Source organism: Benincasa hispida, chromosome 12 (assembly GCF_027475165.1).
Source record: "Benincasa hispida cultivar pf3 chromosome 12, pf3_genome.v1.1, whole genome shotgun sequence".
Classification (NCBI taxonomy): Eukaryota; Viridiplantae; Streptophyta; class Magnoliopsida; order Cucurbitales; family Cucurbitaceae; genus Benincasa; species Benincasa hispida.
This window is the reverse complement of record NC_143489.1, coordinates 4,817,008-4,840,473: the sequence shown is the minus strand read 5'-3', so window position 1 is coordinate 4,840,473 and position 23,466 is coordinate 4,817,008. Positions and strand designations below refer to the sequence as shown.

Below are 23,466 nucleotides of genomic sequence, written 5' to 3'. Positions count from 1 at the left end.
CTATGGAGATGGGACTTAGACCTATCAAATGATATATTCTTATAATATTCCATTTATAGGATATATTGATTAATACTTATTTTTTTAATTAAAAAGATTAAAAATGAATAAGGAACATTTTTTACATAGAATTTAATCACTAAAAAGAGATTATCCAACTAAATATTCGAATTCTCGAATTAGAGGGTGGAATATATATATATATATATCCTCATTTTTATGTTCAAATTATGTCATCAAGTACATCGTACATATTCAAAAATGTGTTTAATACTCTCGAAATTAATGACACTTAATATTCTCAAAATTAAATTAGCTAACTCAAGTTTGCTAGTTAATTAGATAGCTCGACTTAATTATATTGGACCTATTTTCCTCACTTATTAAAGTATTGTACAACTTATTGGTTATTCACTTTAAAATTGCACAACAATTATGTGTGATGAAAAGAACATTTTAGTTAAGAACATAGTACATGTAAATTATTTTGAACTTGCTTAAACAAGTGCTACACTTAATTGAGCCAAATTTGTGAGCAATCGAATATTGTAAATTTTAAAGGAAAAAAAAAAAGATTTTTAGTACTTTGATTTTATATCTAATTTTCTTTTAATCTCTAAATATCAAAATAGTAATAGTTTTAAAAGATGTCCGATCTGATTAATAAGTGGGTAGCACTTATCAATGAAGCCCTATCGATTAGTATTACGCGGAAAAAAAATCACGATTTGATGATATAACACAGGGTCTTAATCCTTAATATAATTCAATTTCAAAGTGTCATTTTTATCCTTGAAGTTGAGTTTTAATTCAAAATATAACTTAACCTTGTTATGAAGTATTTCACATTAATCTTTATTACTTAAATTAAAGTAATTATGAAATAAATTTTTTTAAATTACTTTAAATAGTTTGAGAAAATAATCAAAGTTATATAATTTTAAATTAACTAAAAAACAATAACATTATATATTAAATGTGAATTTTAATTTTAAAAAAATTGATATTAAAAGTATAAATCATGAAAGAAAAATTATTTCAAATGGTAAATCAATTAAAAAATATTTACAATATATAAACAAATTTTAGAACTACCAATGATAAACGTTTGATAGACATTGATAGACTTTTATCAATGTCATCTATCAATGTCTATCAACATTTATCATTGATAGTTCTAAAATTTTACTATATTTTGTAAATATTTTAATTTATTTTTCTATATTTAAAAACAATCCATCATTAAACTTAAAAAATTAAATTAAATCTACTAATCTCTCGACTTCTAGTACTTATTTAAAAAAAAACAATAGATAAAATCTAAATAGTGATAAAACCCTAATCTTAAAGATAAAATTGTATCAATTTGAAAGGAACTAAATTAGTATAAAAAATAAAAACTAACATAAAGTGATAGTTAGATATAAACTAAGGGTGCTTTTTGAATACATTATCAAATATTTAATTTAAAAATAAGTTATTTTGAAAAAAAAAAAATCGAATGTTTAATAACCATAAAAAAATAACTTTGCCAATATATTTTAGTCAATTTTTTTTTTTCAGAAGCATATAAATAAAAAATAATTTTTTAAATAATATTTTATTATCTCAAGTGAATCCTAACGGATGGTAAGAGTATTTTTTCTTAAATTTAATGTGGAACAATACATGCGATAATAAGATCACTTTGGATTTATGACGATATTTTGAATGGTATAATTTGGCTACTATTCAACCTCTAAAACTTCTAAAATTGTTAGCATCTTCATTAAATTTTCAAAATACACATTAGCCAAAGTATAAATGTTTGTACCCTATAAAATTGTTACAATCCTATTCAAATTTGTTACAACAAATTCTTGTATCTAAACTAAGAATTTTAACATCCATCTAAACCCAAATGATCTCGATGATGAATAATATAATTTTTTTTTTTAAAAAAAAACTAGTACAATATTGCAGCATATAAGAGATTACTAGGTCTTGTTCAATAGTCCCATGATGTTTGCAATTTCCCCATGAATAATTGCAGTCCTGCACTTGACCCTTAAGATAAATATTATTTTAAAAAATGTAATTCCGAAAATTTAAAAAAAAAAAAAAAGATTGGAAAATGAAATCCTCAATAAAGAGGCAAGTAACCCTGCTCAAATAAATTTCCAAAAAAAACATGGTCAAATAGATAGGGTTGCAATACACAAACATTAAATCCAACCAATCTGCAAAAGGAGTTCCAATGTTATAGGACATCCACTATATTAATGGCCTGGAATGAGCTATGTCACTATTAATCCAAGTAATAAAAATATTACATTATCCAAAGGCAACTTTAATTCCCCATACAAACATATGAAAATTACTTCAGCAAGACTAGAATTTACCTAACAAGTTAATTCTTTCTTTTGGAAAAAAAAATCCTAACAAAAACTTGATATTTATGAAAACAATCAAAAGAAATTGGCTTCTGTTTTAAAAATAATAATAATAATAAATAACTCATAAACTTTCATCAAAGGTATTTTGGATTTTGATTTTGATTATGCTACCAAAACAATCCAAACAAACTTTTAATCAAGAACTAAAACTTGTTTTCTTGCTAATTTTTTCCACATGTTAAACAATTCTTTTGACTTCCTAGCCAAATTCAAAAAAACAAAGATGAGAGAATTTTGAAATTACCTGTTAAGGATATTTTCAACCTACTTGATTAGATTTTTTAAAAGAAAAAGAGGATTGTTTAAAAGGAAGAAATTATGAGATGAGACATATTTCTCTCTCTCTCTCTCTCTTTTTTTTTTTTTTTTTTTAATTTCCCCCTCTTCTTTTTCTTTTAAGAAACAAAATGATTATGAAATTGACTTTGAAAATACCAAAACTTTGTCCTACAATAAAATTGCTCAAACATGACCAGCCAGAAAAGAGAAGAAAACCATCATAAGATTGAAAAAGGGGTTTTTTTTTTTTTTTTTTTGGAATAAAAAGAGAGATTTTGCCTAGAACAGATATTCTAGGGTTTGATGAGGAGTTATGATGCAATGCACCAATACCTATTTTCACAATAAAAACACAACAATGTATTTGGTTTCAACTTTTGAATTTGATATTGAAAATATTAACATTTGTTCATATTCAAACCATAGAATTTATCATACATGCTATATAATGACATCCTAAACCAACAAAATTTCCAGCTAAACCCCATTTTTTTTCCTAGCTACCCTCAATTAAAAATCTAAACTTTCCAACTCAATCTTACTCAAAGGAAACAAAAACATAGATTCTTAAATCAACATAATGGGAGAGATCTCCCATCCCTTCAATAACTTTTTAGTTCTTTTGCTTCCTTCTTTCATCACTTTTCTCAAACATGTGTAAAACTCCAAATCTTGGGGTATAATTAAGTATATATCAGATAGTTTTTATTTTAAATTGTTTGAAGATGCTATATCAATAAGCAAAATAGAAAGAGAAAAAAGAAAAGTTTACAGCATAGAGAACCTCTTCAATCTCATTCAGTTGCTTTTCTTGTACCTAAAAATGATAAATCAATTACCCATTAAACTAAAGCAACTTTTACATAATCCATTTAACTTCCATAATCATTTTTTATTAAAAAAAAAAAAAAAAACCTTAAATCCACCTTGAACAAATGAAAAAGGACAGAACCCTAGAAGAAGTCGTAATAAACATGCAGGAAAGGAAGGGAAAAAAGAAACTAGAAAACAAAACAAAACAAAAATCTCAGAAACTAATCAGACAAACAGGAGGAGGAAAAACAGTCGTTTTCTGAGATTTTTTAAGATTAATGTAATAAAATCTATGAGAGTCATTGTATAGAAATAGAAGGGGTAAAACAGTAAATTCATAACCAAATTTGTTTTCTTTAATAAAACTCTCTGGGAAAGGTGTAATATAACATGTCTGGGAACTTGTTGCAGCACAAAGACCATCACCCAAGAAGCTATGGTGTGTGTGCTGAACCTTGTGTCCATTAAACTCCTTTTCTCTCTCTAAAATATTCCATCTTTTCCAAAAACCCTAATCCACCCCTTCCATTAATATTATTAAACATTAATAACCAAACAAAAAGAAGAAAACATTAGTCATTTTACCTGAAATTTTCTCAAATGGGTCTTCTCTGGGCAAATCTGAATCCAAGCTTTCATTAAGTACTGATCAAGAGAAGGGGAGGAAAAGACAAGATTTTTATAATTTCTTTTAACATAATTTAGTAACTGTAAAGTGGGTATTTGAACTTTTGACCAATAACAAAGATTACAATGTCTTAAATGTCTTAACTTGAACTATGCTGAACAGCGCAGAGATCTGATCTACTCCCTTAAATAGGAATAAAATGAAGAAAAACAGTTCTTTTTTAACATAAACATTATAATTGTGAAAGTAGGTACTCAAATTTTTAGATGAAATTTGCGATATCTTAACCATTGAACTATGTTGGATGAGAGCGAAATAATGATGATGATGGTTCTTTCAACATCAAGATATATTACAAAATTGTAAAAGTTGATATTCGAATATCTGACCTCTAATGAAGTTTGAGGATGTCTTAACCATTGAGGTATGCTGACGAAGAAACCTTGATCTTCTTGATTGATAAGAAAGCTAAAAACAAAGCAAAAAACAAAAACAAGAATTTTCTTTTCCTTACAACATAACATTGCAAATGTAAAAGTGGGTGTCTGGAACATTTAACTTACAACAAAAGTTACAGAAAAATGTGGTTAACCATAGAACAAAGAGATCTTGAAAGAATAAGCTAAGAAAAAGGGGGGAAAAGATCAAAGAATGAATGAAGAAGAAGGTAAAAGGAAAGGGAGCTCCCTTCAGTCCAAGTACAGGAAGCTTAAGATTCAATTTGTCTCCCGCATCATTCAGTCGTTTACTGAATCCATAGGCCATGAATTTTATGAGTCAGTATTTGAATGAATGAGTCGGCAGCTAATTAAACCCTAAACGCCACCCGTGAGTGGACTGAAGAAAGCTCTCTTAACCCTAAACAAGTTCCTTTGAAACATCAACAAAATTACAACTACTCCCATGGATCTAAGACAGAACGCCAAAAGGGGTTTTATAAAGATAAGGAAGAGAGAGAGAGGGAGAGAGATGAAGATAATATTTAAAACATTATGTACAAAAGAAATTATTAATGGGAGACATTATATTCATATTCTCTATTAATCTTCTATTTCTCTACATATATATCTCTTTGGATTTGGAATCCCTTTTGCTTGCCTTTGCATATGCCCTAATCTTCTCTCTATAAAATTCACACCATGACTTTCCTTTTATTTTAATTACTATTACACTTTTGTATTCTACATGTATGTTTTAAATATAGTATAATTTGAAGGTCTTGTTTTTTTATCATAGCCAAATCTTTGCCTATTTTTGGTTTAATTAAACAAAATGAGAAAAAAAAAAGAATTTTTTATGACCGGAATTAATTCTAACTATTAATCCTATAGATAAAATTCTAATTTTCCTTGATCTCTTAAGATTAAAGTTATAATTTATTTTTTTTAATAAGATACTGATGAGAGAATAGATCAGGAGATGTACTGAATATCTTAATTACGTTGACACGTTTTTTATACTCGATCATACCTCAAGCCTAAAAGTGATAGTTGTTTTTTCTTTGTTAGGAGAAAAAAAGGTCAATCTCTTGAGTTAAAAGAAATAGACATTTCTCCTTTTGGGAGTAGTTTTTCAAATTGGGTTAAAAGGATATTTTTTTGGTCAATTTTACTATTCACCTTGTTTGGTGGGTGCAGCTTCAACTATTCTAAAAAGTTGATTTTGTAGTCAAATCTACTATTCACCTTGAATTTATATTTTCCCAAACAAGAAACAAATTAACTTTCATACAATTGATCTTGAGGATGCTGTGTGTAAGATATCATCAAAATGGTTCACTATGTTAGAACCAAAAAATGGGTAAAAATAATATTTGTTAATTGTAATTAAAAGTCATTTTCTCTAATTACTCTCTTAATTTGTTCTCACAAGTAGCATATTTTAAATGAAAGGTCTTAAATACTAAAATTTATAATAACTTATTTTCTAAAGAATTCTGATTGATGTTTTACGTTTTCAAATTCCCTAAGTTCATTGAATATACATTCAATAGGTAATCAGAATTAGTTTTCGTAAACTATTGTCAAGTTCTGTGGATCCAAACAACGCGAGTTATAAAAATATATTTTTTTTTTAATTTCAGCATATCAATATTTTGAATTCAAAATTTTAAAATGTAGAATCATATTATAAAATATAAAAATAATAAATATATATATATATATAGTATTCACGTTATAAACTCGTTTTTTCAAATTAAAATAATTATTACATGATATATTATATGTTTGCAAAATAATGATTATACAAGAAGTTGAACATAAAATAACTTCATGAATTAATTGGTAATAGTTTATATTCGACCTACTATTTAGTAAGCAACTATAATTAGTTTTATGGTTTATAAATATATTTTCAAAATATTTTTGAAAAAAAATATTTAAATTGAAATTTAATTTATGAATATGCTACCAAACACAATTCACGATGGTGGCAAAATTTGAACAGGAAAACGCACTTAATCTTTAGGTGCTCTCAACGGTAAATTTTTATTCCTTGAGAAGAAATGCAACCTACTAAATAGAGAAAAATATAACACCGGTGTGATGCATGTCACATAATTTTTTATGCTTGAGTCAACAATCATCAAAGTGTCAAAGCAAGCTAGAAATTAGAAATTTTGGTTACCTTGGATGATTCCTATGTGCTTCTGTTCATATATAGAGTTGGACCTAGGGTTCCTAATTTGAGAAGGGTTTAGGAATGGTGATTCGAGCCGGACATAGAGGCTGAGATCCTGGCCCACGGGAAATGCACTGTTGAGGAAGGAGATGGGTTTGCATTGGCCTCAACCACCGAGGGTGAGGCAAGCAAGTTGGGTCATTGACCCAACTTCCTCCTCTCTTGCGAACTCTTCCTCCCCTGACATGTTGGCCTGTATCCTGTACTTTCTTAACCCTCACGTGACTATTGTTATTCTAATCTTACCCCTAACATCTTCCCTCCTACACTTGGGACTCTCAAGTCCAAAATGATTCATGCAACAATTTATTTTAAAATAATAATGGTAAAATACGTATTATGTAATGTACTATAAATACATAACATAACAAACTAATAATCATACAACGAAAAAAAATCAACATAAAACATATTCATAAATTAATAGGTAATTATTTTAAATGATAAACCTGCTAGAAATATTTTCAAACATAGCAAAATATCATTGTTTATCAGTAATATACTCTGATAGATACCTATAAATATTTATTATTATCTATCACTAACTTATGAATGTCTATTAGTGTTTATTTCATGATAGACAGTAAACATTTTGCTATATTTGTAAATAAGTCGGTTCATTTTACTATATTTTAAAACAACTTTATGTTAATTAACTATACCTTATATTAATTAACACACTATATAATGGTTAACTACAACTAGTGATAAGGACAATGACCCTCAAACTATCTCCACAATGGTATGATATTGTCCACTTTGGGCATAAACCCTAATGACTTTGTTTTTGGTTTCATCCCAAAAGGCCATTGAGCCTCCCCTTAACATACCACCTATCCAATAGAGTTCAACTACGAATCACACCATGACTACTCTCAAGGCTCCATTATACATCTTTGTTCGGCACCGAGGATTCTACCGAGCATGGTTAATTCAGGAGCATGATTCTGATACCACTTGATAAGGTCAACGACCCTCAAACTATCTCCACAATGATATGATATTGTCCACTTTTGGCATAAACCCTCATGGCTTTGTTTTTGGTTTCACCCCCAAAGGCCTCATACTAATGACTACTTCCAAGGCTCCATTATACATCTTTGTTCCGCACCGAGGATTTTACCATCAACGACCCTCAAACTATCTCCACAATGGTATGATATTGTCCACTTTGGGCATAAATACTCGTGGCTTTGTTTTTCGTTTCACCCCAAAAGCCTCATACCAATGGAGATGGTCATCCTCACTTATATACTCATGATCCCCCTTTTATCTAACTAATGTGGAACTTTGGTCGCATTCCCAACTAGTTTAATGGTTAATAAATATAGTATCAAATACACATATAAAACAATTGTTTAAATTCGAATCAAAATTTTAAATTTGCTATCAAATGGGAAATTCAACTACATTTTTATGGAATCACCCGTTTTCAAATTTATATTTTAATTTGTTTACTAAGAGCGTGTCGACCCAAGGAGTTGAGAAGTAGGGATTTGTGAACTTCACTCCTTATTTTACTTAAGTAATTTGTGGATCCCGCAATTAAAAAATATCAATTTTATATCTTATTAACTTCTTCCATTGTAGGTCCAAAGAGTTCACAACTTCCTTAACTTCATAACTGTTTACTTTTCACTATTTCATTCCTTACTCAAACAATTCCTAAGAAAACTTTTATATATAATTTGAAACAATATAATTCCAACATGTAGTATTTGTCAATATTTTTGTGTGAAGACAAAGGGTAATTGGAAAGGTGAGCATTGGATTTTTAAAGTAATAAAAAGTATTAAAAGAGTATAAATAATATAAAGCTCAAGGCCTAGAGATGCTAGTAGAAGGCTAGTGTCCCTAGGGTTCATGTTCATGATGGGACAAATATAAATAATTGGAGTATTTTTAATTTTGATTTTTTTTTTTTAATTTTTTGGTATTTCCAAACAAACAAAGCCCTAGTTAGAAGCATTTTTAATTTCTTTTGTATATTACCACACAATGTGTATAGTTGGACCACTTAAATCCTCACTTTAACACTATTTTAAAATGTTATCTTTAAGTCATGCAGCTCTTTAGAGAAAGTAATCAAATTAAGAATAATATAAGAAATTAAAAAAAAAAAAAAAAACAAATGTCACTATTTATTTATAGTACTATTAAGAAGGGCAAACAAACACATGAGTATAAAAGCATGTGAAATATTTACAAGTTCAAAAACATTTTAGTACGGCTAGACACTGTTTGCTTTGTGCAGCCAAGTTGGTTTTGAAGTACAAAAACACATTGTTAAATTAATAGTAATTTTATTCCATTTCTGCAGGTGAAAAGACTAATCAAATGTGGGCAGTGAAACACTCAAATGCAATAAATAATACAAACAAACAAACCAATATATAATAATAAAATCAACTCTCTTTCTCTTTCTCTCTGCTAAAAAAACTCAAGAATTAGACGTAGGTTTCCTGATCCTTTTAACCAGCTTTACCACCACGCCCACTAAAGCCAATTTTTATTCCTTCCTCCCCATTTCAAATCATTTTCAATATATATTCAAAATTGTTCATTTGGTTTAAGCCTATTCGTTTTTGTTAAACTACACATGAATCCTTCTACCTATTGATAATGGGTATCTTGTTTGCTGAGAAATGTTTGAATTTTGAATCCATAAAAGAGATTAGAAGATCAAATCCACCATACAAACTTGTTTGTATAATTTTTTAAACTTTGTAAGATTGATGATTGAAAACCATTTTTAAATGACAATTTTAAGGTAATTATTTTAGATGTGTCAATTTATTTACAAATGTGGTAAAATCTTTTATGCCTCAAATATTATATATTAGCCAATCATATAATTTTAAGTACTTCTCAAATAATATCTTGATTTAATGTTGTCAAAGAGTATGTTTGGAATACATTTTCAAATGTTTTATTTAAAAAATTAAGCTATTTTGGAAAAAGTTGGAATGTTTGATAACCATTTAAAATAGTTTTCAAATGTATTTTAATCACTTTTTATCCAAAGTATTTAAATAAAAATGATTTTTTTAAAAAAATTTTTTTTCTCAAGTCAATCAAAACTTATCCTAATTCTATTAGAATTATGATTGTGTTTTGTTTATGTTTTCATTTATTCACTTAATCAAATGAATTAAGTGAATAATCAAATGAATTAAGTGAATATATGTTTGATCAATATATATATTAAGAAAGTACGAAAGTTTAAAAAAAACAACATTTTCATCTAAAAGATTTCACAAATGAAAAGCTACATGTTTTTTTTTTTTTTTATAAATACGATATTTTGCATTATATCTTATTTCATTGTTTGTTAATTAAATTAAAAATATATGATATTGTAAAAACAATAACCATACAAAATTTATAACATAAAAATTAATTAATCAATAATAATTGAGATGGAACTTAACATTTAGTTGATAAGTAAAATTATCTTTACCAAAAAAAAATCATAGTTAACTTTCATACCATATATGTGAGGACCAACCATTTTTTTTAGTTCGAATTTCTTTACTCCTATTATATTAAAATTGTATAACCATTTTGTTGTATAAAATAATTTTATCCAACAAATACTTGACTAAATTGGAATTTAGTTTATAGAATTTCTACCAAACACATTTAAAGTCACTAAGGAGTTGATTATCATAGTAATGATTTGTATTTGGGGTGTAGATTACTTTAGTTTGGATTAAATTAGTATGTATTTGAGGTGTAAAGTATTTTACTTTTAGAATAAAATAGTAAACACGGTAGCGAAAAAATAAAAAATAATGAATGTAAAATAGTAAAAGCTATAACAAATGAAGTTTTGAAATAAGATTTTGAAATAGTATTTATAGTATTTGCCCAAACGGCCCTAAAAGAAACATAATATACAACCTTAGATTTTAAGTTTCTAAAAACTAATAATTTTGGCTCCATTTGTTTTGAACATATATATCCGAACTAAAGAGAGAGATTGGAGATTTGAAGGCTATGTTTTAGGTTACATTTATTTGTATGTCTGAAAATGGATGATAACAAAGAAAAGTGAGATAAAATTGGTGGAGAGAGGCAGCACCCACAAGAGGCACTAAAGAGGGCAAAACATAGCAGTGTGTGTATTATGTTAGTGCTGTTTGACTATGAAGAAGAAGATGATATGTTTTTTCTTAAGGAATTTGGTGTCTGTCTGTTTAGTGCAAACTTTTTGGGGGGCTTGTTTGGAGCCTGCTCCCTCAAACTCCTTGACCAAAAAATAAAGTTTAATTTTTTTCCAACTGGGTTTCTTTAGTTTTTTATTTTCTCAAAAGGCTTTTTTTTTTTCTTTTTTTTTTTTTTTTCCTTTTAATTTATAAATAATAATAATAAATTAAAAATTCGCATGAATATTCTCAAGAAGATGAGTGAGTGGGGTGGTTCTTCAAATTGGTGATTTTTATGTTACTTCTTTTTCTTCAATTGTTCCCTTTTTACATGTTTTTGTTTGGGTTTTAGGAAGTTTTTGGATTTGCTTAGTTAATTAGGTCATTTGATTCTAATTATTCCATTTTGCAATTTGGATGAGGAAAGAATCAAATGTGTAAATGTGCTTTTGGTGTCTGTCAGATCAGATTGTGAGTTTTTTTTTTTTTTGCTTCCTTTTTGGCATAAAAAGATGTTTTTTTCTCTTTTCTTTTTGGAAGGAAAAAAATGTTCTTTTTACAATGCCAATAAGAATATATTTACAGAACCCTGTGATCAAATTTCTAGAAGTTTATGAGGTATATCTCCAATTAAGATGATGATAAAGTAGTCTTTGTGTAATATAGTCACGCAATAAGGTTTTATTCCTAAACTCAATAATTGTAATAAACATTTGAATTTTAAGAATAAAACTAAAAAGATACCGATCAACTAAAAATAGTCATAAATTTAAACAAAATAGGTTGGAAATGGTAGGACCCTCAGAATGATGAACTAGTCAAGTCATGGCGGTCAAGAGAAAAGCAAAATCTGCAAAACAAAAACTCGTTATAGGCTGAGTCGCGAACCTCGTTCTCTTTAAGATGTTTCACGGCTCGCCCAAGTGTGCAAGCAGGTCTGAAATTGCCACGTTGCCCCAAGGATAAAACAGCCAAATGAAAACCGATCGGAAATGCACCATTACCGATTGAAACGTACACTCTTTCTAAACTCACTGCTCGAAAATCTAAGATGGAGGAGGAGAGGAAAATGAAGTGGGAATTATGAGAATGAATTCTGTATCTCACGAACTACTGAAGGCCTCGCTTTTATAGGCCTTCAGCGTCGAAACTGACCGTTTTAAAAATAATTAACAAACCGTTTTAAATATAATCAACTAACCGTTTTAAAATTAATCAATGGACCGTTTTAAAAATAATCAATAAATCGTTTTAAATATAATCAATAGACCGTTTTAAATATAAATTTGCATCCAACAAAACATTTAGGAGGTGTTTGGTGTAAATAGTTGATTATTATAGTTGAGTTATAATAGTTTGTGTTTGCGGAATGAATTATTTTAGTTTGGGTTAATAGTATGTGTTTGAGGTATAAACTATTTTAATTTGAAAAATAAATAGTAAACGATATAGCAAAGAATAAGAAAATAATGAATGTAAAATAGTAAAAATTATAACAAATAGTAAGTAGCAAGAGATGATTATTATAATATTACTTCGATCCAAACGTCCTTTTAATTGGATATCACATGAGAATCTTTTATTTTTTTAATAATTAAATGTCAATATCAATATTTTGATATTACTTGACAAAAGAAAATCATAAACTATGCATATATCATTCAAGACACTACAGAAACAATGTTGGAAATTGAAATTTAGACATGCACAATAATTAAAAACCCTATATTGCTATGAAAGAGATGAGATTCCTCAATCATACACATTTTCATGTGCCATTTGACATTATAGCATATCTAAACAAGAGAGAAAGCAAATATGAACATATAGGAACGTTAAAAAGAATATATATCATTGTAATATCAACATATAAAACTTGTAGTTGTATGGTATTGTAATCATATTTAGGTAGAGAAATTAAGCTAATGAACACTCAGTTTAGTTTATGGGTTTGTGATTCTAAAAATTTAATTTATGGTTTAAAACTTGAGATTCAATAATTAAATAGGATGGATTAGATTAATTTTCAATAAATTCAACAAGATATCATGATACATTTAGTGATCGTTCGTCTCCTAATTCTCTTATTAAAAAAAAAGATCAGTCAAATATGTTTGAAATCTTATTCTTTTCTCCAAACTTTCATATTTAGTCTATTTCGGTTCTTACATGCTCATGAACACTCAATTTGTAGTCTCTAAACTCTACCTAAAAATCTATCTTTCAATCTACACTATTTATGTATGTGTGTGGGTGTGGCTTTTAACTTTTAAAAATTCTAAAATCGTAATAATCTACTATACACACGTGAAATTTTAAATATTTGTATAAACACGTGTACAAAAGAACAAAAGATGTCACATCAAAGTTTCTACTTAGATGATAACAACGGGACATAAAAACTAAACATTTCAATAATTTTAGTCTACAATACTAGAAAAACATCGTATACATATGATAACGATTTGTAAAAGCACTATATTTTTTAATTTTAACCGTCATCGTTTGTGACACTTACACAAAAATCTTCCATTAAATTAGGCGTATTTTGCAAAACCAATATCATAGAGTCTTGCCACTGTCATTTATACAATATGAACCGACATGTAAAACCTAAAAGAAGCATTATAAAGTTTAAACAACTAAAATACTTAAAAAAATGAAGAGTAAACATAAGGTGAAGTTGTTGAATAGAAAAATGAAAATGAGGTATGTATATAGAGAGGGATTGTATTGGAATTCAAATGTAAAATAATGAGGGAAAGGAAGGGGGAGACATAGATGGGTGGGGGGAACCACCAAACAACCAATGGGAGAAAACATGATGGAGAAGAAGAAATTTGAAGAATTGTATATAACTTTAATTATATCAGATTCTCAGTCACTTCCTGAAATCAGTGTCATATCAACTCCAAAAGGCTGCTTTCCTATTGAGAAATGGTATCCCCCCTCTCCCTTCCCTCTTCACTTTCTTTCTCTTTACTATTATCAATATCATTTCATTTCCATCAGTCCAATCAATACTTTTTCCCCTTTTCTTTCCATCTCCTTTTGCAATATGTCTCTTCTATCCGTAAATATATACCTTAACCAAAGTAACTGTTTACTTCACCTTTTGGTTTCCCCCCTTCTCTGTTTTTCATTCAATTTCAAGGTAACTTCAATTCATGAAGGTACTTAAGAAGAGGGAAAATATCATTTTTCAAATCCTAATATTGGGTTGTAATTATATCATATCAACTTTCAATTTCAACCCATGAAAATGTTACCTTCAATTTAATTAAGTGTTAAGCAATTTTTTTTTTAAACAAAAAAATTTCATTGAAAATTCGTCAAGAAAACGCCTTTATGAGTTATTTTATATATAAGTTTAACACTAAATTAACGAGGTTTCGAAGAGAAAATACATTGATTTTTTTAATTTGTGAGTTTTGAAGAGATTGTATACTAAGCTATCTTTAATTTCATGTTAGGTTTCATCTTGGTCGAGTTCGTGAAATTTGAGAGATTTTTGCTTACAAGTTGAAAAAAAATATCGGGTGATGACAAAAATTGAACGAATAATATAAATTACAACACTTATTTAAGTTTAGGGTTATATTTATTATTGTTTTTTTTTTTCAAAAAAATTGATACATCAAATAAAACTTTGAAAATTGATTTTTCACCCTAGAGTTTGAGTTTGTGTAACATATTAAACAAGCTTCTAACATGGAATAAGAGAAGTTCAGGATAATTCACACGAGTCTAACCGTATTCGCTAGGTTATTTTTTAAAAGAGTTTTCTATAATCTTCTATATATTACAAAAATCTTACCCCAATTTTGAAAACATTTAAGGAGAGTTTGGGACTCTCAATTAATTATTATAATTAATGGATATTATAAATAATGAGTTATAATAATTTGTGTTTGGAGTTTAGATTATTGTCGTCTGACTTATAATAGTTTGTGTTTGGGGTAACAAAAAAAAGGAGGGAATGTTTGGGGTAAGGAGTTGGTTATTGTAGTCTTAATTATTATAGTTGGGTTATAATAGTTTGTGATTAAAGTATAAACTATTTTAGTTTGAGTTATAATAATATGTGTTTGAGATGTAAACTATTTTAGTTTGTGAAAAAAATAGTAAACACTATAGCAAAAAAAAAAAAAAAAAAAAAAAATTATGAATGTAAAATAGTAAAAACTATAGTAAATAGTAAAAATTGTAGCAAATAAAAGTTTTGAAATAGTGTTGACTGTTGCTAATTGGGGTGTACAAATTATTATTTATTGTAACAAAAAGTGATTATTATAGTCTTATGATAGTTCTTGTCCCAAAGGCTCTCGTAATGAATGAAAAATAGTAAATACTGAACAACTAGTAAATATAACAAATATGATTTTGAAATAATATTTACTATACTTAGACTTAATTGCAGGCTATAAATGATTGTAAATACCACTATTATATTTAGTGTGCCAAATATGGAGTGAGTTGTACTAACCTACTCCACCAACTTCAAGTTGTTGCCCCAAATGCCCCTTGAGTTATAAGATTTGTAAATGCTATACGATTATGAACCAAAAGATTGTATATTTAGAGTATTTTTAGTTGTTTATGAATGTTATTTAAAAGAAAAAAAAACTATAATCATCATATTAATTTCTTAAATATCTTTTTAAGCATTAAACAATGTCTCAACTACCAAACAAAGATAATTTGAAGTAGAAAATATACTCTCAATCGTTTCTCGTACATTTCAATTATTTTTTATCGACTATTTGATATCTAACCTAATTTAAAAAAGGGTTTAAAAGTACAACATAATTTCGAATAATATTGTTCTCACAATAATACAATCAAACACGAGTGAACTCCAATCATCCCAAACATTTCAAGTAATTTCACGTTCTATTAGTTCTTAAGTCTATATGAAAAATCATTTCTACCCAAACAATACTTGAAATAAAATAAAATGAAAGAAACCAGAATCTCAAAAAAAGTTAGATGGGATGCCAACTATTCATGTATACTTGGCATTGACAAAATAGCCCTTTAATTAAAAAGAGAAAAAAGAAAAAAATTTACTATTCTTTTTACTTGACCTATTGAGGTAATTTTTGCTTCAAACTCATAGTTTTACTATCCAAACCTCAAGAATTTGAATGTGATGATGCCATTTCTTGTGTTTGTTTTGTTGAGGAAAGTGAAGATGCAATTAGCAATTGCAAAACAATATAAATAGTTACATTTAGAGGGTAAAAAGGTATCACAGGCAGATTGTTATGTTTATATATAAAAATGTTAGAGAGAAATAATGTAAATGATTAGTAAGAATTGGTTAATTAAGGGAGAAAGGCAGATAGGTTATGTTTGGAGTTTAGCTAAATAATGCAAAAATTAGGTAAGGTACCAAATTAGGGTATGTGGCCATGAATTTATCCCCAATTGAGAGTTTCAAAGATTACATTGGCACTGTTATGATTCAGTTTATCAACAACAAAATTCATTGTGTCACATCTTGTCTGATTTTTATGTTCCCCTCCACAAATGAAAGTCCAATCTCATTGGTAACATAAATCATATGCTTCTTTGATTTTACCAAACCCTACATTTTTTTAATCAATACATCTTTTTACCTTTTTACTTTAACTCTAGTTTTTTCCCCTTCTCCTTGGGAATTTATGTTAACATATACTTCTAATTTTTTTTTTAATAATCAATCTAGTAACACACATTGTTTGATTTTTTTTTAAAAAAAATTTGTTTTTAGTTAATACCCACTATCAACTTTTATACTCTAAAATTTGAAATTGTATTGGTTAAAATTTTACCAATTTAAATACTAAACTTTCGTGATAAACACTTTTTATTTTATTATATTTTAAAAAATTAACTAAATATAAAGAAATAAAATTTCTTCTCCAAACATTTCATTAAAATAGCAATAAGTATCATCACATGTTTTTTTAGTAAGTAAAGAAAAAACCAGGAAAGACGAGATGATGAAAAATACTAAAATTTAACCCAAAAAATTGCTATTATTTATTTAATTTCTCGCTTTTTTTCTCTAGTATGCATTAATATTTATATTTAAAGAAGTATTTTTCTCAAGTGAAGCATTAACATTTTAAAATAAAATTCTGAAATAACATATAAATTGATTCACATACGGAAGTCTAGGATTTTAGAGTATAGAATTGATATAATATTTCCCAAGTATATATATATATACCTCAACTATTTTTAATATAAAAGTGAAGACTTAAATTGAAAAAAAGAAATCAATGCACAAGGAATGTAACTTAAGCTTAAATTTACGGACGAAATAGGAAAAATCATAGTTGATATATTCTTAGTGATCAATAGAAATGTATTTTTACATCACCGATTGACTAGTTATCTAGAATTAAATTTGGACATATATATATATTTTTTAAATATTGTAATGTTTGAAGTTAAGATATTTTTTTAAAGGGTAATAAATAGATGGAATCTAAGCTGTGGCTAATCTCATTCCTCATATTTTTATTATATAGTTTAAAAAAAGATAAAAATAATCATTTTGTTTTTTTATGGCTGATTTTCAATGGTGCAATATAAATTGTGCTGGGCTACACCTTTTTATTATTTTATTATTTTTTATTTTCTTAAATCATTTCTATAATCTTGTTAATAGAGATGTTCACGGGTTGGGGAGGGACTTGGGATGTCATTCCCCGTACCTATCCCTACTCCCTATTTCATTTCACATCCCTGTGAAATTCCTATAGGAATTAGGGTAGGGATTCCTTGGGTTCGGGTTCCTGTAATTTTTTCCCATTAGTTTAAAAGAAAAAATCAATTATTTTAAATTATTAGTGTGAACAAATTTTAATAAATAATTAACTCTATCATCAAATTGTTTATTGTAGTTAGTTTTACATAAAAATCTGAATTTAAAGATAAATTACTCAATTGTTTGTTTTAAAAAACAAATAACTTTTTTAGTAGAAAGAAATAAATATAAATCAAATTATTCAGTTACATAATCTAAATTTAAATATTCAATTTAAATATATTAATTATCTTGACTAATAAATAATGAAACTTAAAATTTGAATGCAATATTTATAATAATAAAAATAACATATCATTAAATAATTATACTAAATAAATAAATAGAGCTTAACTAAGACGGGGGCGAGGACAGGAAATGCATTCTTCGCTTTTGCCTCCGTTTAGTTCACGATGAATTTTTTTTCACTTCCTCTTTCATTCTCGGTCTAATCGGAAAATTCTAAAAAAAAAAAAAAAAAAAAAAAAAAAAGATATCTCTACTTGTTAGGTGCTCTAAAAATTAAAAGATAAAAATGTAATGGGAAAGTCCTAACTCGTCCCCACATGAAAGGACATATCACATGGAGAGTAACTAATAAGCCATATGAAGCACAGAGATCTCCCTATTCACCCGGGCGTATAGCTGTTTTTTTTTTTAATAATTAAAAATATTAAATAATAGTAAATAACTTATAACTATAAACCTTTGAACTGTATTACTTAAAATTTGTGTGAGTGAATCAATTTAGAGTATTTGTTAATAATTTTGTAGTTATTTTAACTGGATTTTATTTAAAAAATAAAGAGATATAACCTAAATTAAATTGCAACTATTTTGTGAAACAGTGAGAATTATTGACAGACAATAGAAGACAAGAAGTTATTTGGAGGGTGGAATGGAATTGGGTTCACAACCATTCATTATTAATTGGGTTGTCCCTTGAAATGACATTCCCACAGCTGTTTTATTTATTAATTTTATTTTTTGAAAATTTATTTACATGAATTTGGATATTTTTTTGAACTGTATCTTCATCTTAAATCTTGATGGATCTGTCCACATGTTATTGTCTTTTTTTTTGCTCTTATTTGTACCTCATTTTGTGGAATTTTCTCTGCTTCTTTCCCCAATATCTTCAATTTTTAAGCTTAATCTAAAAATGTTTAGGTTAGGTGGTCTAATCATTTCTCTTCCTTATCTATTGTTTTCCACTTTGGAGAAAATTATACTTGAAATTTGCTCCCATAGCCCTATATAAATTATTGGGTTGTAAATGTGTGGTTATGAACTATATTGATAAGATAAAATAATAACCAATAATTGAAACTCGAAATTTAGAGTAGTTTTTAACTCTTATGATATTCAAATATCTATCTTTTACTTAGTAATATGAGTTATAGCGTTTAATAAATAGTTCATATCTAATAGATCTATGAACTTTAAAATATGTTTAATATATTAAAAAAATTTCGATTTTGTGTCGAATAAATTATATTACGTTATTAAAAATATCTATCGCTTGATTGTGGTGTTTTTTTTTGTTATGATGTTTACCAAGATTAGGAATAATTTTTCAACCGTTGTTAACAAATTTGCATTAGTTTACACAAGATTACTTTTAGGATTTATATTTTTTTTGGTATTGGAAAATAATTTTTGTTTTTGTTGTTGTTGTTTTTTTTTTTTAATAATTCACGACCAAATTTTCTGATTACAATAGCTCTATTAGCTAGTGCAAGTATTATGATTAAGTCTTGGTTTCAAGAGTTATATTAGTTCAAACTAATGTTTAATTATTGTATTTTTACGTCTTGTTATCATTGTCATTTTGTCTTTGTCTATATTTTCCATGTTTTCTTGAGTCGAAAGTTTAGGGTTGTAACAACTCAATTACCCCTTACAAAAGAAGAATCAAACTCATCGTTTGAGTTGGATTTTTTTAAAAAATCTCTTTTTCCTTTTGTACAAGTTTTAGCTAGTTTTATTATTTCAATTCTTGTGTAGTTATATTTTCATTCACTTGCTTGTCATTCGACTTATTATTATAATGTTTGTCTTATGCTGCAAAAAGAAAAAAAAAGTAGGGTCGGAGATTTGTATATTTGGCTTTATAATTTTTCAAAAGTAGTGGTTTTTGTAGTTGTCTCAAATAAAGTCGAGAAACAGAGTATTTTTCTGCAAAATATTTTCCTTATATGGAATTATCCGATAGTAATATTTCGTATGATATTTTTCTTTATTGAAACACGACCTTCCTATTCCAAATGGAGATTTGTTTCCTTTCTTATATTTGATTATTTAAAAAGATTTATGTTGTCCATTTAGGTCAACCGTATTTTTATTTTATTGAGCAAGACGATTTTTGTTCGACGGCCAAATTTTTCTACATTATGTTCTTACTTGTTGCTCACTATTCCGATGTGTAAGTTCTTCATCCGTTGAAGTGCAACTGAAGAGTTTAATCTAACAATCCTATTTCTAAAAACAAAACAAAAAACAAAACAAAACAAATTATAAAAAATCATGTAACAGTCCATGGTCTATAAATATATAGTTGTTTACATTTACTACATGCACTTGAAAACAGAAAGAAATTTGTAAGAAGAGAAGAATTCATCTTCTTGTAGTTCTAAATAAAGGAAATTAACACCCTTCTAGTGGATGTAGGCTTGACTAGTAAAACCACGCACATCCTTGCCTTCTTCTTCCTCTTCTTTTCTTCTTTCATGGATTACATGCCAAATTTCTTCCAAAACTACCTGCAAATCGCCATAAACATCAAAAGAGAAAGCTAGAGAGAAATGAGAGCAAAACGTTGTAGAGAGAGAGAAGCTTTCTTTTTTGAATAAATTTTTCCTTTACTTGTTTGATCTGTATAGTAAAGAAAGTGGAGCTTATCACGCGTGTGGCTCCATCAAAAGATGTGGCCAACTTCTCAACCTTTCAATTCACTTACCATATTTCCAATTCTGATCATAGTGGATCTTTGTTATTCAAGTATTGGGCCTAAAATCAAACTAAAAACCCAACAAACCGGTATCAAAGCATAAAGACTATCAAGATTTCAGTTCTTTGAGAATCAAGAATCAAGATTTAGTGAAGTCATGGCAGTAGCAAGGTTTAAAGTGGAGAAATTCAATGGAAATGATGATTTTGGCTTGTAGAAGCCAAAATCAGAGCCATCCTTGGCCAATAGAAGGCTCACAAGGCCTTTCTTGATCCATCTACTCTACCAAATACAGTCACAACTCAAGAAAAGGAAGATTGGGAGCTGACAGCTTATAAAACTTTAGTTATAAATCTGAGTGACAACATTTTGAGGCAAGTCCTTGATCAAGAGACAACCTACAGGATTTGGACTAAGTTGGAAGATTTATATGCAACTAAGGATCTTCCAAATAAGATGTATCTAAGGGAGAGATTCCTTACATTTAAAGTGGACTCATCAAGATCTCTTTATGACAACTTTGATGAATTTAAGAAGATTGTTGTTGAGTTTAAGAACCTTTGGGACAAAATAGGTGATGAAAATGAGGCATATATGCTTCTAAACTCCCTACCGGACTTCTACAAAGAAGTTAGAAATGTTTTGAAATATGGAAGGGATACTATAACCACAGATACAATCATCACAACCTTAAGAACGAGAGAACTTGAGATGCAAATAGTGAAGAAAGAACGACCAAGTGGTGAAGGATTGTTTGTAGGGGAATTTTAAGCTCAATCACTCCAAAGGAGAAAAACAACAACAAACGGATGAAAACAAGCCTAAAAGAAAGACTAATTGCAAATATTGTAAAAAGAAAGGCCACCTGATCAAATATTGTTTTATTCTTAAAAGAAAGAATTAGGAAAAGGAGAAAAAAAGCCAAAGGCAAACAACCTGAAGCCTCAATTGTAAAATGATCTTATATTTACTCTAATGCTCTAGCTTCAACACAAGACAAGGCCAACTACGTAAATCCCCTAGGGAAACATGATTGGGTCATGGACTCTGGATGCATCTACCATATGACCCCTATGAGACCTTGGTTCAATACCTACAAGGAAATTGATGGAGATATGGTCTACACGAGCAACAATCAAGCTTGTAAAATTGAAGGGATTTGATCAGTGTCATCAAAATTCAAAGATGGGACTGTGGATCTCCTTAGAAATGTAAGACATGTGCCACATCTTAAGAGAAATTTGATCTCCTTGGGAATGTTAGATGCAGTAGGGTGTGAATACATAGGAAAAGGAAGAACTCGTGAAGTTCTAAAAGATTCTAAGATGGTCCTAGTTGGAGAGAAGGTCAATGAGCTATTTGTTGTCATAGTAGTTGAAACGATGATAAGAGCCTATACAGTGACCACTAATGAATTCGCAGAGGCTGACATTTGACATAAGAGGTTGTCACACATTAGTGCTAAGGGGCTGAAAGCTCTATCTAAACAAGGTATACTACCTAAAAGGATTTCTAATCAACTCACTTTTTGTGAACATCTTGTATTGGGCAAGGCTACAAGACACAAATTCACGAAGGCACAACACTCAACCAAATCCATCCTAGACTACATTCACTCTTATCTATGGGGACCAGCCCCAACTCCAAGCCTCAGTGGCTCAAGATACTTACTTTCCTTTACCTATGACTTGTTAAGAAAAAGTTGGATTTTCTTTCTTAAATCTAAATACCAAGTTTTTTATAAATTCAAAGAATGAAAACTCACAATAGAGAAGCAAACCTCAAAGAAACTAAATACGTAAGGACTGCCAATGGGTTGGAATTTTGTAGTGAGAAATTTAATAAGTTTTGTAGAGAAAATGGAATCACTAGACACAAGACAGTTAGGTTTACACCTTAGTAGAATGGGGTTGCAGAGAGGATGAATAGAACAATTATGGAAAGAGTTAGATGTCTACTATCTAATGCTATTCTCAGTGAGAAATATTGGATTGAAGTTGCTACTTGTACAGTTTATACCCTGACATTTACTCATATCCAATAAACAAAGCTCATTGGTTATCTTATGTGAACTTAAGCATGTATATGTGATATACAAGTGGATCATGCCTTAAGTGATAACCTAAATCGGTATGTAGTATAAGGATTAAGGTGGGACACCTGATCCTGGTGACACTACGGATACGACCCGCTTTGTAGAGGTTTTCAATTGTTGTAAACTACTACATATGGTTGATCCTGACCATTCATGTGGAGACGTGGAGCGGGGTTGTCCTATACAAAAATTTTGTATAAGACCTGGACCACGAGATGACTAGACTCTGTATATAACGTCGTTGATACTAGAGACTTGCATCTCACCTAAACGAACATATGTGACACAACCTCAATCCTGAGTGTTTTGTGAACTCCTGCCTTTGAGGGCGGTCCTTTGATTAGTATGGGTAAGAGTGGCCAAATTGTCAACTCTACATGCCTACCTTTTTAGGGATTTATCTGATCTGGGAGTTGGGAACTCAATCCATAATATGGAATTCACTTCTTTCCCGAAGCAGGGATAAGTAAAGAGATTGCTCCCTTAAGAGCTGATTCCGGGGCTTGAACATAGTGGCCACAACTTTTCTTTAGAAGAGAAGACTCAGTCATAGTAGGACTATGATTTATGTTCATTAGAGGGATCAATGGTACGTGAGGAGACAGATATAACTACAGGGGCATAACGGTTATTGGCT

The 23,466-nt window shown here is 28.6% G+C and overlaps 2 long non-coding RNA genes across 3 annotated transcripts; both read right to left on the bottom strand.

The window, feature by feature from the left end:
• Positions 1-1,745: 1,745 nt before the first annotated feature.
• LOC120092582 (uncharacterized) lies at positions 1,746-5,187 on the bottom strand. 2 transcript variants are annotated; one of them, XR_016525103.1, is made up of 3 exons: positions 4,545-5,187; positions 4,113-4,172; positions 1,746-2,046 (listed from the first exon to the last, which is right to left on the bottom strand). It is a non-coding gene; the product is annotated as an uncharacterized LOC120092582 (long non-coding RNA). The 2 variants fall into 2 exon arrangements; XR_016525102.1 differs by lacking the exon at positions 1,746-2,046 and adding an exon at positions 3,078-3,531 and having other exon boundaries at positions 4,545-5,061.
• A 15,111-nt stretch (positions 5,188-20,298) lies between these two features.
• On the bottom strand, positions 20,299-21,622 carry LOC150031709 (uncharacterized). The gene is made up of 2 exons (XR_016525526.1): positions 20,744-21,622; positions 20,299-20,546 (listed from the first exon to the last, which is right to left on the bottom strand). It is a non-coding gene; the product is annotated as an uncharacterized LOC150031709 (long non-coding RNA).
• Between the last annotated feature and the right edge of the window lie 1,844 nt (positions 21,623-23,466).